The sequence below is a fragment of the Physeter macrocephalus genome, chromosome 12, assembly GCF_002837175.3.
Source record: "Physeter macrocephalus isolate SW-GA chromosome 12, ASM283717v5, whole genome shotgun sequence".
NCBI classification, from domain to species: domain Eukaryota; kingdom Metazoa; phylum Chordata; class Mammalia; order Artiodactyla; family Physeteridae; genus Physeter; species Physeter macrocephalus.
The window spans coordinates 22561299-22571038 of record NC_041225.1 but is presented as its reverse complement, the minus strand read 5'-3'; the positions used below and the strand labels follow the sequence as shown (position 1 = coordinate 22571038).

Here is a 9740-nt window from a genome sequence, read left to right as displayed (position 1 = left end):
TTTTTCTCTGGAATAAGCCAGTTTGTTTCGTATTGGAGTGGGGTGTACCCTGTTGGAGAGAGGAAAGAGTTGTTGGACTTCTACTTTTGGATTTGTGAACTGGTTCGTTTGCTTCTCTGAAGGCTAGCACTTGTATGTGCTGTTTGTGTGTTATCTTGAATTTCTGTCTCCAAAAATGGGGAATGTTTACTACCAGCTAAAGGTTCTAAAGAATATTCCTCGCCCCCGTTCAGTAGGAAATAGCCAGGGCGGTCTTTGTCCCTTTTCCACAAGATTGTGGAATGGACGTTGACAGTGTGGGTAATTGCAATCGGGAAGAACCTCTGTATCCTGTTACCAGTTAATCACTAAAGCGATGCTGCCTGTAAGCTTAAATTCTCCATAACGGCCCATCTCTGGGACCCCTGCCTCCCAGGTAATGAGCATTCAGCTAAAATACCTGTGTTTAGCTCCCGGGAAACCTCCTGAGCAGGCCCACCTGTGAATGATTGCAGGGGGGAGAAATTAACAGCTCCCCTCCGGAGGCTGACGGGAAACAGGAAGTGCTTGGCTTTAGTCCCGCCCCTTTTAGTATAAAAGGAGCCTGAATTCTGACTCAGCAAGACAGTTCTTTGGGCCTCTAGCCCGCCATCTTGCTCTGCTGGCTTCCCGGTTAAAGTCACTCTTCTTTGGCCCAGCAACTCGCCTCTCAACTTATTAGCCTGTGGTGTGGCGAGCAGTACAAGCTTGGACTTGGTAACAAATTCTGATGAAGCCACCCAGGAGCCTTGGTGCTCGTGGCCTGCCAGCCCTGGCTGGGGAATTCTGGGGTGAGAGCCTAGCAGCTGCCGGGACCCCTCGTCCTGAGGATCTGCCCTTCAGAGTTCTCTGAAGCAGCCCCGGCCGCCCCAGCACTTGGCAGTGGAAGGAAGGAATCGACATTTGGGACCCGACGGGCTCCGGACGGTAGGGTAAGTGGCTCCGGTGTGTGCAGCCGGGAACTTTATTCCTCTCCGTCTGGGGCTTTTTCTCTGGAATAAGCCAGTTTGTTTCGCATTGGAGTGGGGTGTACCCTGTTGGCGAGAGGAAAGAGTTGTTGGACTTTTACTTTTGGATTTGTGAACTGGTTCGTTTGCTTCTCTGAAGGCTAGCACTTGTATGTGCTGTTTGTGTGTTATCTTGAATTTCTGTCTCCAAAAATGGGGAATGTTTACTACCAGCTAAAGGTTCTAAAGAATATTCCTCGCCCCCGTTCAGTAGGAAATAGCCAGGGCGGTCTTTGTCCCTTTTCCACAAGACTGTGGAATGGACGTTGACAGCGTGGGTAATTGCAATCGGGAAGAACCTCTGTAACCTGTAAGCTTAAATTCTCCATAACGGCCCATCTCTGGGACCCCTGCGTCCCAGGTGATGACCATTCAGCTAAAATACCTGTGTTTAGCTCCGAAGAAACCTCCTGAGCAGGCCCACCTGTGAATGATTGCGGGGGGAGAAATTAACAGCTCCCCTCCGGAGGCTGAAGGGAACCAGGAAGTGCTTGGTTTTAGTCCCGCCCCTTTTAGTATAAAAGGAGCCTGAATTCTGACTCAGCAAGACGGTTCTTTGGGCCTCTAGCCCGCCATCTTGCTCTGTTGGCTTCCCAGGTAAAGTCACTACTCCTTTAACAGGATCTGGAGGATGCAATATGCCAACCACCCACCTGCTGAGTAGAGGAGAGACAACAGGCCCTGGTCCATCATCTGGGTGGCCAGTGAGTAAAGAGTTTCCTTCCTTGTGCTGAGCCATTGCCCATGGGGATCACTGCCCTCTCGCCCACATTCCTTTTAGAACAGACGCACGCAGAGAATGCCTTTGGATGGTGGATCCCTTCCACTGGGCACTGCTTGAGCTGCTTCTTGGCTTATTACACCTTTTTACCCAACACCTTTCCAGGAACCACCCCCCTTTCACACCATTTTGCAGGCTAGCAGGTGTGTGTGTGGTTTCCCAGTGACCGCAGTTTGGCCCCCTCCTTCCACCAGTGTTCCCATACAGTATTGACCCAGAGAAGCCCCCCAAATTCCACAGTAAGAACTTGGAGTTCAAGGCAGGGAGAAGACAGAGCAGGACTGTGAAAATACCCTCTAATTGTAGGAGAAATGTAAATGAAAAACACCAGGAGATGCCTTTTATAGCATCTACATTATTACACTAACAGAAGTAAATTGTATTTTCATTGTGGCCGGTTGAAAACCACATCCTACACGTAGGAGGTATATAATCAGCCTAATCAGTTGCTGATCCCAGGACAATTTCATCCCAGTGTACTGGGAGAGTGCAAATAACATAGGGTTTATTCCATTCTTCTTAGTAATTTAAATGTCACTTTGTTAAATGAACTTGAAGACAGATTTGCATTACTTGAATGCAGGGTTTCCAATAATAACGTAACACTTTTTTTCTTCCGGTAGGAAGGGAATGGCTTCATATAAAAAGTAAGTGGTTACATTCAAAATATTTTCCCAAAGGAGTGTCTTTTAGTGCTATGATTTTTAAATTTTGGGAGGGTTTCTGGTGTCAACTTTAAAGTCTCTGTATATGTGCCAATGACTAAGCTATTGTCTCTCAACCTACTTGTATGTGTGTCGTTTTATGATCCCAGGGCTGGGTCTCTGCAAAGCAGACTTGAGCTTTGCCGGCTGCTTCCCTGATAGACGCTGCCAGCAGGGCGTGCTTTGGAGGCAGAAGGGCTCCCCTCCCCAGCCTGGCCTGTCTCTTCATTCAGGTAGCTAGGGTTCATCCAGGTAGTGGCAGTTGAATGTGGTTTGCCCAGCGCTCACAGAACCTGCTTTATCTCACCCAGTCAGAGATGCAGCTGGGTTCCAGCTCAGTGGAGTCTCTTCTTTAAGCTCCCACATTTACATCGTCTCAACCTCCAGTCCTGCAGTTGTTCCCTTCATGATATCTTAGTGTCCCTTTCTGCCTTTTCAGTTGCTCAATATCTAGGTAATGGTCAAATTATCTCCGTTACATAGCTGATGTGGTTTCGGTGTCCTGGCGGTGCGGCCACTGCGAGGGATTGATCTCTGCAGGGCTTCCAGATCTCAGCCTCTTTCTGAGTTCAAGGCTGCGCTGATCAGGCTCGGGGTAGCTGGGATGTAAGCACCACAGTCCCACGAGTTGGAGGTGCACTTGCCCGCGAGGGCCTCTGGTCCTGTCCAACTCCGCTTTACGCTGAACAGGCTGACAAAGTCCATGCAATAGAAGCATTGGGGGCATGATAGAAATAGAAGCCATACAAGTAGCATTTGCCAATTTTTCCAGCTGGACGCTACTGAGAATTCTTACATAGAATAAAGAGATTTATTTTCCTAAAGGGAGCTGCTAACAAAAGAAATTTAAGCTCTGGGTCTGAGGGACTGTGGCTCAAACCCCTAAGATGACTTTTAGAAGCTGTTGTGCTTCTTGTAGCCAGAGTTGCACCTTGGGACTCGGGGGGGACTACGCTCGGCTGTAAAGTCTTCTCCTTCTTCATCTGTAAACACTCTGACAGCAGAGTGCGAAGAGGCGCTTATAAAAAACTACCTGAGGAAAAGAGTCTGAGAAAGAATGGATAGGTGTATACGTATAACTGAATCACTTTGCTGCGTACCTGAAACTAACACGACATTGTAAATCCACTAGACTTCAGTATAAAATAAAAAATTTAAAAATATAATCAGTGACAACTTCTTAAATAAGCGATTAGTCTAAATAAAGAGATGTGGGTTAAAACAACAACAACAGCAACAAAAAACACCTGACCCGCAGCACGGAGGTGGGGTCAGAAAGCCATGGTTTCTGTTTCTGGCTCTACTATTTATAAGCTGGGTGATCATGGGCCAGGCGTGTCCCAGCTTCCTCATCTCAAGGCACACAAAGGTGACTCCTGCCCCGGATGGCGGTTTTGAGTATTATACGAGATCACATTTGTAAAGAGGTGGGCCAGGGCTTGCACCCCGTAAGTGGCAGTCTCCAGCCAGCATCCGCTCCCCTCCCCTAAGCCCTCAGTGGGCTGACCCCTCCTCGAGACAAAGCCACCGGGCTTTGAGGAGGGGTGCCGCCTCGCCGTGTGCGAGGGTTCCCGGTGGTCCTTGGCTTGCAGGGTGTAGCTTCGCCCCCTTCCCCAGTCATACGTCCACACGGTCCTGTCACGGACAGAACCCAGACCTCCGTGTCACATCTTACAGGGCGAGTTTCACGTCCCACCTGGCTTGTGACACTTATGCATTTCTTTGCTTCCCCTGAGACGTGAGGAAGCTACAGGGCAGCGCCGCAGAGAATTTAATCAGCCCGAGCTTCCCCCTCCAGGCAGCCCTGACCGCCCTCTTCATGTGGGCTGAGACTTTGTGCTTTGGGACCATGGCACCGTCTCTGGGCATTTCAGAGATCTCCACGCCTCCCATGCATCCTCGGTGTCACCTGGAAACAGGTCGTTCCCTCCTGATCTGGTCCACAGAGTCCCTGAACCAGTGATTTAAAGAAAACTCAGGTCAGCTCTCTCCTGCTTAAAGCCTCCAATGACTCCCACAGTCTGTAAGATAGTAGTTAAGCTTCCGTCTAATCTTCAGAGGTGTCCCCACCATCAGTTGCATCTCTGGCAGCCATGCCCTTGTGTCGTTGGCCCTGAGCTGACAGCAAGCCTTTCAAGCCTCAGACATGAGAATCTTTGCAGCTTTGGTCTTGTTTTCTTGGAGCACCCACTCTGGCGGAAGACAGCTGCCACGTGAAAAGTCCAGCCACCCGACGCCACCGTCCTGTGGGGATGGCAGAGGTAGCCGCATGGCGGGGCCCTGAGACCACCTGGAGAGGAAGAGAGACCACCCAATGACCCCGCCAGGCCTTCAGGGGATCCAGGCCCTGCTGCCTACTGACTGCCGTGCTTGAGGGACCCAGGGAGAAGAGCAGAAACCCCTGAAGCTGGAGCAGCAGGGCTGGGCAGCATCTCTCTCTCTCTGTGATGTCTGAGGGCTGCATCACGTGCTCTCCAGGTGGGCTGCCTTGGGCCTCCTCCAAACATGGAGTCAGCATCCGAGAGCAAGCCACCTAAGAGATCAGAAGTGAAGCTGCCCGTTCCTGAAGGCTTGGAAGTGGGCACAGGGTCACTTCTGCCGTATTCTATTGGTCAAGCTGTCCCAGAGCCCAGGCTCCAGGGTTGGGGACACAGATCTCCTCTCTCGATAGGGGACATCTCCAAGGATTCAGGGGCCACGTCTATAAACTGCTGTAGTCTGAAGGCTGGCCACAGATTATTTCTGTTTCTCTCAGGTGCAAAATATACTCACTGCTCCCCTCTTGCACACGCTCCTACCACTGCAGGCATCACACCCTTTTAATTAGTTGTTTACGTGTGTGCCTGCCCTCTGAACTTCCTTCAGCAGAGACAGGGTGTCTCATTCTTCTCTGGATCCCTCATGGCTGATAGGCTTATGACGCAGCGTATAACATATCCAGTAAAGGCTGAACCACCGTAAATTACACTGTAGACATGTACAGTAAATGGATTGTAACCAACATAAATTTAGAAAGGAGAATATCAGCTAATGGTTGGATTAAATACTGTATTTACTTACATATTTCCCAGATAGATCTCTCCCTCTTTTCAATTCATTATGATCATCTTGAAAATTAAAAATAAGTCTGAAAAAATTTGGAAGTAGAAATGGAACTAGCAGGAGGGCTTAAGTCTTGCTAGGTGAGCAAATAATTATATTAATATTCATTATCTTATCCCACCTGCTCATGTTTCGTCTTTACTTTTGCCTCCCTTTTCTACTGAGTTGGGCCAGGGTGGCAGCAAGAGTCAGAAAGGACCACCCCCTGGTATGACCTTACCACCAGCTTCTACATCACTCTTCATCCCTCATCAGAAGTACGGATTTGGGAGAAACACACGACTCTATATAAAATAGATAACCAACAAGGACCTACTCTAGAGCACAGGGAGCTCTACTCAATATTTTGTAATAACCTATAGTGGAAAAGAATCTGAAAAAGAATATATAGGAATTCCCTGGCAGTCCAGCGGTTAAGACTCCACGCTTCCCCTGCAGGGGGTGAGGGTTCGATCCCTGGTCAGGGAAGCTCCGCATGCCGCACGGTGAGGCCAAAAGAAAATTACTAAAAATAAAATTAAAAAAAAATATATACACACACACACACACACACACACACACACACACACACACACACACACACACACACATAAATTAGGAGTTTGGGATTAACATATACACACTACTATATATAAAACAGATAACCAACAAGGACCTGCTGTAGAGCACAGGAAACTCTACTGAATATTTTGCAATAACCTACAAGGGAAAAGAATCTGAAAATATATATATACATATATCTATATAACTGAATCACTTTGCTGTACACCTGACACACAACATTGTAAATCAACTATACTTCAGTAAAAAATAAAAAATTCAGGCAGGAAAAAAGGAGTACTTTGACCTCACGTGTAGGAGTTGCAAAGCAAGGCAGAAGGTCAGTCCTGGCCCTCAGCCATCACGGACAAGGGGGAGGGAAGGAATATGCGGAATAGAAGGAGGGGGAAACTTTGATTTAGATTAAACAAAGCAAAACACAACCCGGGAGACATCCCATTGGCACTGGGTCTTTCCTAAACTGGCAGCAAAGGGGACTCAGCAGGGAATTTTGAAGCCTGGATGTTGTGATGCCAGCCTCATATTTATAACCTGGAGGGGGGGCATCCCGCCTCAATCCGTCCAGGCGGGACCTGGTGCAGGGTGGTGTTCCAGGAGATAGCTCCTGCAGGGAGGCAAGGGTCCAGCGATGAGGACCCAGGGAGAGCCAAGGGAGAAAACCGTTCATTCACTCATTCTCTTATGAACAGGTACTTACGTGCAGCCCACTGTGTGCCAGGCACAGGAATCGGACGGAGCAAAGGCAGCCAGGCTTCCCATGCCTGGAGAACTTGCCTGGCAGTGAGGGGCACTTGATGAGCGTTTTAGTTAAAACCCACACACTGCTTGTGTTGTGGTGAGTTCTGCAGAGGAAACCCACCAGAGTTCTCAGGGAGCTAAGTGGATGGGGCGGTGTTTTAGGCAAGGTGGTCGAGGAAAACCCTCCTGAGGAGGGACCACGTGAGTTGGGGGAGGAGACGCAGCCTGCAGGCCTGCAAGCTGCAGGAACCCCATGGTTTCCAGGGGCGGACAGAGGTGGGCGGGGCCACACCCTGCAGCCCTTGTGAGCCAGGTTGGAGAATGTGGGGTTTCATTTTAAGTGCCATGGGAAATCACTAAAGGTTTTTATTTTTTTTAAATTTTATTGGACTAGAGTTGACTTACAATGTTGTGTTAGTTTCAGGTGTACAGCACAGTGATTCAGTTATACATATACATATATTCATTCTTTTTCAGATTCTTTTCGCATAGCGGTTATCACAGAATATTTCCTGTGCTATATAATAGGTCCTTGTTGGTTATCTATCTTATACATAGTAGTGTGTGTATGTTCATCCCAAGCTCCTGACTTATCCCTCCCCCAACATTTCCCCTTTGGTGACCATAAGTTTGTTTTTGATATCTGTAAGTCTGTTTCTGTTTTGCTAATAAGCTCATTTGTGTCATTTTTTAAAAATTAGATTCCACATATGAGTGATATCATATGGTATTTGTCCTTCTCTGTCTGACTTACTTCACTTAGTGTGATCATCTCTGGGTCCATCCATGTTGCTGCAAATGGCGTTGTTTCATTCTTTTTTATGGCTGAGTAATATTCCACTGTGCATATTACACTGTGCATATGTATATATATATATATATATATATACATACACATATATATACCGCATCTTCTTTATCCATTCCTCTGCCGATGGACATTTAGGTTGCTTCCATGTCTTGGCTATTGTAAATAGTGCTGCTGTGAACATTGGGGTGCATGTATCTTTTCGAAGTAGAGTTTTCTCCAGATATATGCCCAGGAGTGGGATTGCTGGATCACATGGTAAGTCTATTTTTAGTATTTTAAGGAACTTTCTTACTGTTCTCCATAGTGGTTGTACACTAAAGGGGTTTAAACTGGGGAGTAAAATAATTATGCTTTAGGAACATCTGCCTGGATGCCACGTGGAGTATAGAACCATCAGACTACTGCAGGGTCTTGAGAGGATAGATAGGAAGGCAGCTTAGACACAAAGGTGGCGATAGGGACGGGCTGGAGTGGATGTCTGGGAGGTGCATTCTGGCAGCAGGACCAACAGGGCCGACTGAGAGATGGGTGGCGTGAGGGAGGGCGAGAGAGGGCTGAGGAAGACGTTCAGATTTCTTCAGAACTGGGCGGAGGGGTCCTTCACAAGAGCCAGTTCAGGTGGGATCATCTTAAAATGCCTACAGACCTCCCAACGGACATGTCAAGTCCGCAGTTGGATACGTGAGCCTGGAGTACAGAGGACGGTTCTGGAGATGCTAGCACAGAGACGCAACCACGTGAGAGCAGGTGCTCACAGATGAGAGCACGTGGCCGAGGATGGGAGAGACCTCGGGACCAAGGGTGAGGCCTCCGGTATTGGAGACTGTACAGGGGAGAAGACAATGACAGTGGTAAGTTTAGTCCACGTATCAGTCAGAATCCTGTCTGATGGCAGATTTAGGGCTGGGAAAGTGAGCAGAGCTTCATAAAGTGATTCTTTACAAAGATGTAGGCGAGGTTTAGGAAAAGCAGTGAGGGATGGTGGAGCACCTGTGGCTACAGCAGCTGCAGCTTTTCACACCTGCACATGAAGGGGGAGCCGCTGCTCTGTGTGTGTGTGTGTGTGTGTCTGTGCGTGTGTGTGTGTGATGAGGCGGGTGGGCTCGTGGAAAGTATGCGTGTGAGTGGCTGAATGGAGTGAACTATCTGACGGGAGTTGTGGTCATTTGTGGGAGACACTGGCTTAGCCAGGAAGATGTTCCTTCACCCTCTGCCCTCCAGCCATGGTCCTCTACTGGCTGAGCCCACAGGAGCCAGAGGACGACGGAGCGAGGTCAGTCTCCCTGACCACCGGACAGGTTGAAGGCTGAGGATCTGGAGGGACGAATGGAAGTTTCCCAGTCCAGACCACGCCGGATGCTGTCACATCTGCAGGATTTTCACAGGCCGATCCCATGTGTGTTCTTTACCATAAAGACTCGGGGTCAAAAACACTACCTGCTCTTCTTGAGGCCCAGGACCTCGTGACAAAAAGGCACCCGTAGGGTTGAGGTCTGTGCCTGCAAAGGCAGTCCTCTGGGAAGCGGGCAAGGGAAAGAAAGAGGGGGGGACTCATAGATTCAAAGACACTAAAGAGACATATCAGCTAGTTGCAAATTGGACCTGTTTCCATCCTGATCGAAACAAAGTAAGTTTGAATAAAAATTGTGAGACCATGTGGAAAATTTTAATGATGCTTGGGAATTTGATAGTATTAAGGAATTTTTGTTAACTTTGCCGTATGTATTTATTGTTATCATCTTTTAGGGACATGTTTTGAAATACTTATGGACAAAATTATGTAATGTCCAGCATTTGCTTTCAAATACTCTGGTGCGGGTTGAGGGCTGATGAGTGAGTGGGGTACAGATTTTTGGCCTTGTGTAGATAATCAGACGGGTACAGGGGGGCTCATCACATTTCTTTTTCTACTTTTGTATATATTTGACTATTTCCCTGGTAAAAACTTAGGAAAAAGAAATATTCTCCTAAAATATTCTTTCATCCACTGTCAGCAGGGCAGATGCATTGCAAGTGTG

General features: G+C 48.0%; 1 long non-coding RNA gene across 1 annotated transcript in view; it reads left to right on the top strand.

The window, feature by feature from the left end:
* Positions 1-636: 636 nt before the first annotated feature.
* Positions 637-9740, top strand: part of LOC129392623 (uncharacterized) — a 30769-nt gene continuing 21665 nt past the window's right edge. The window contains exon 1 of the long non-coding RNA XR_008618820.1: positions 637-950. This is a non-coding gene — a long non-coding RNA (uncharacterized lncRNA). The remainder of the gene's footprint in view (positions 951-9740) is intronic.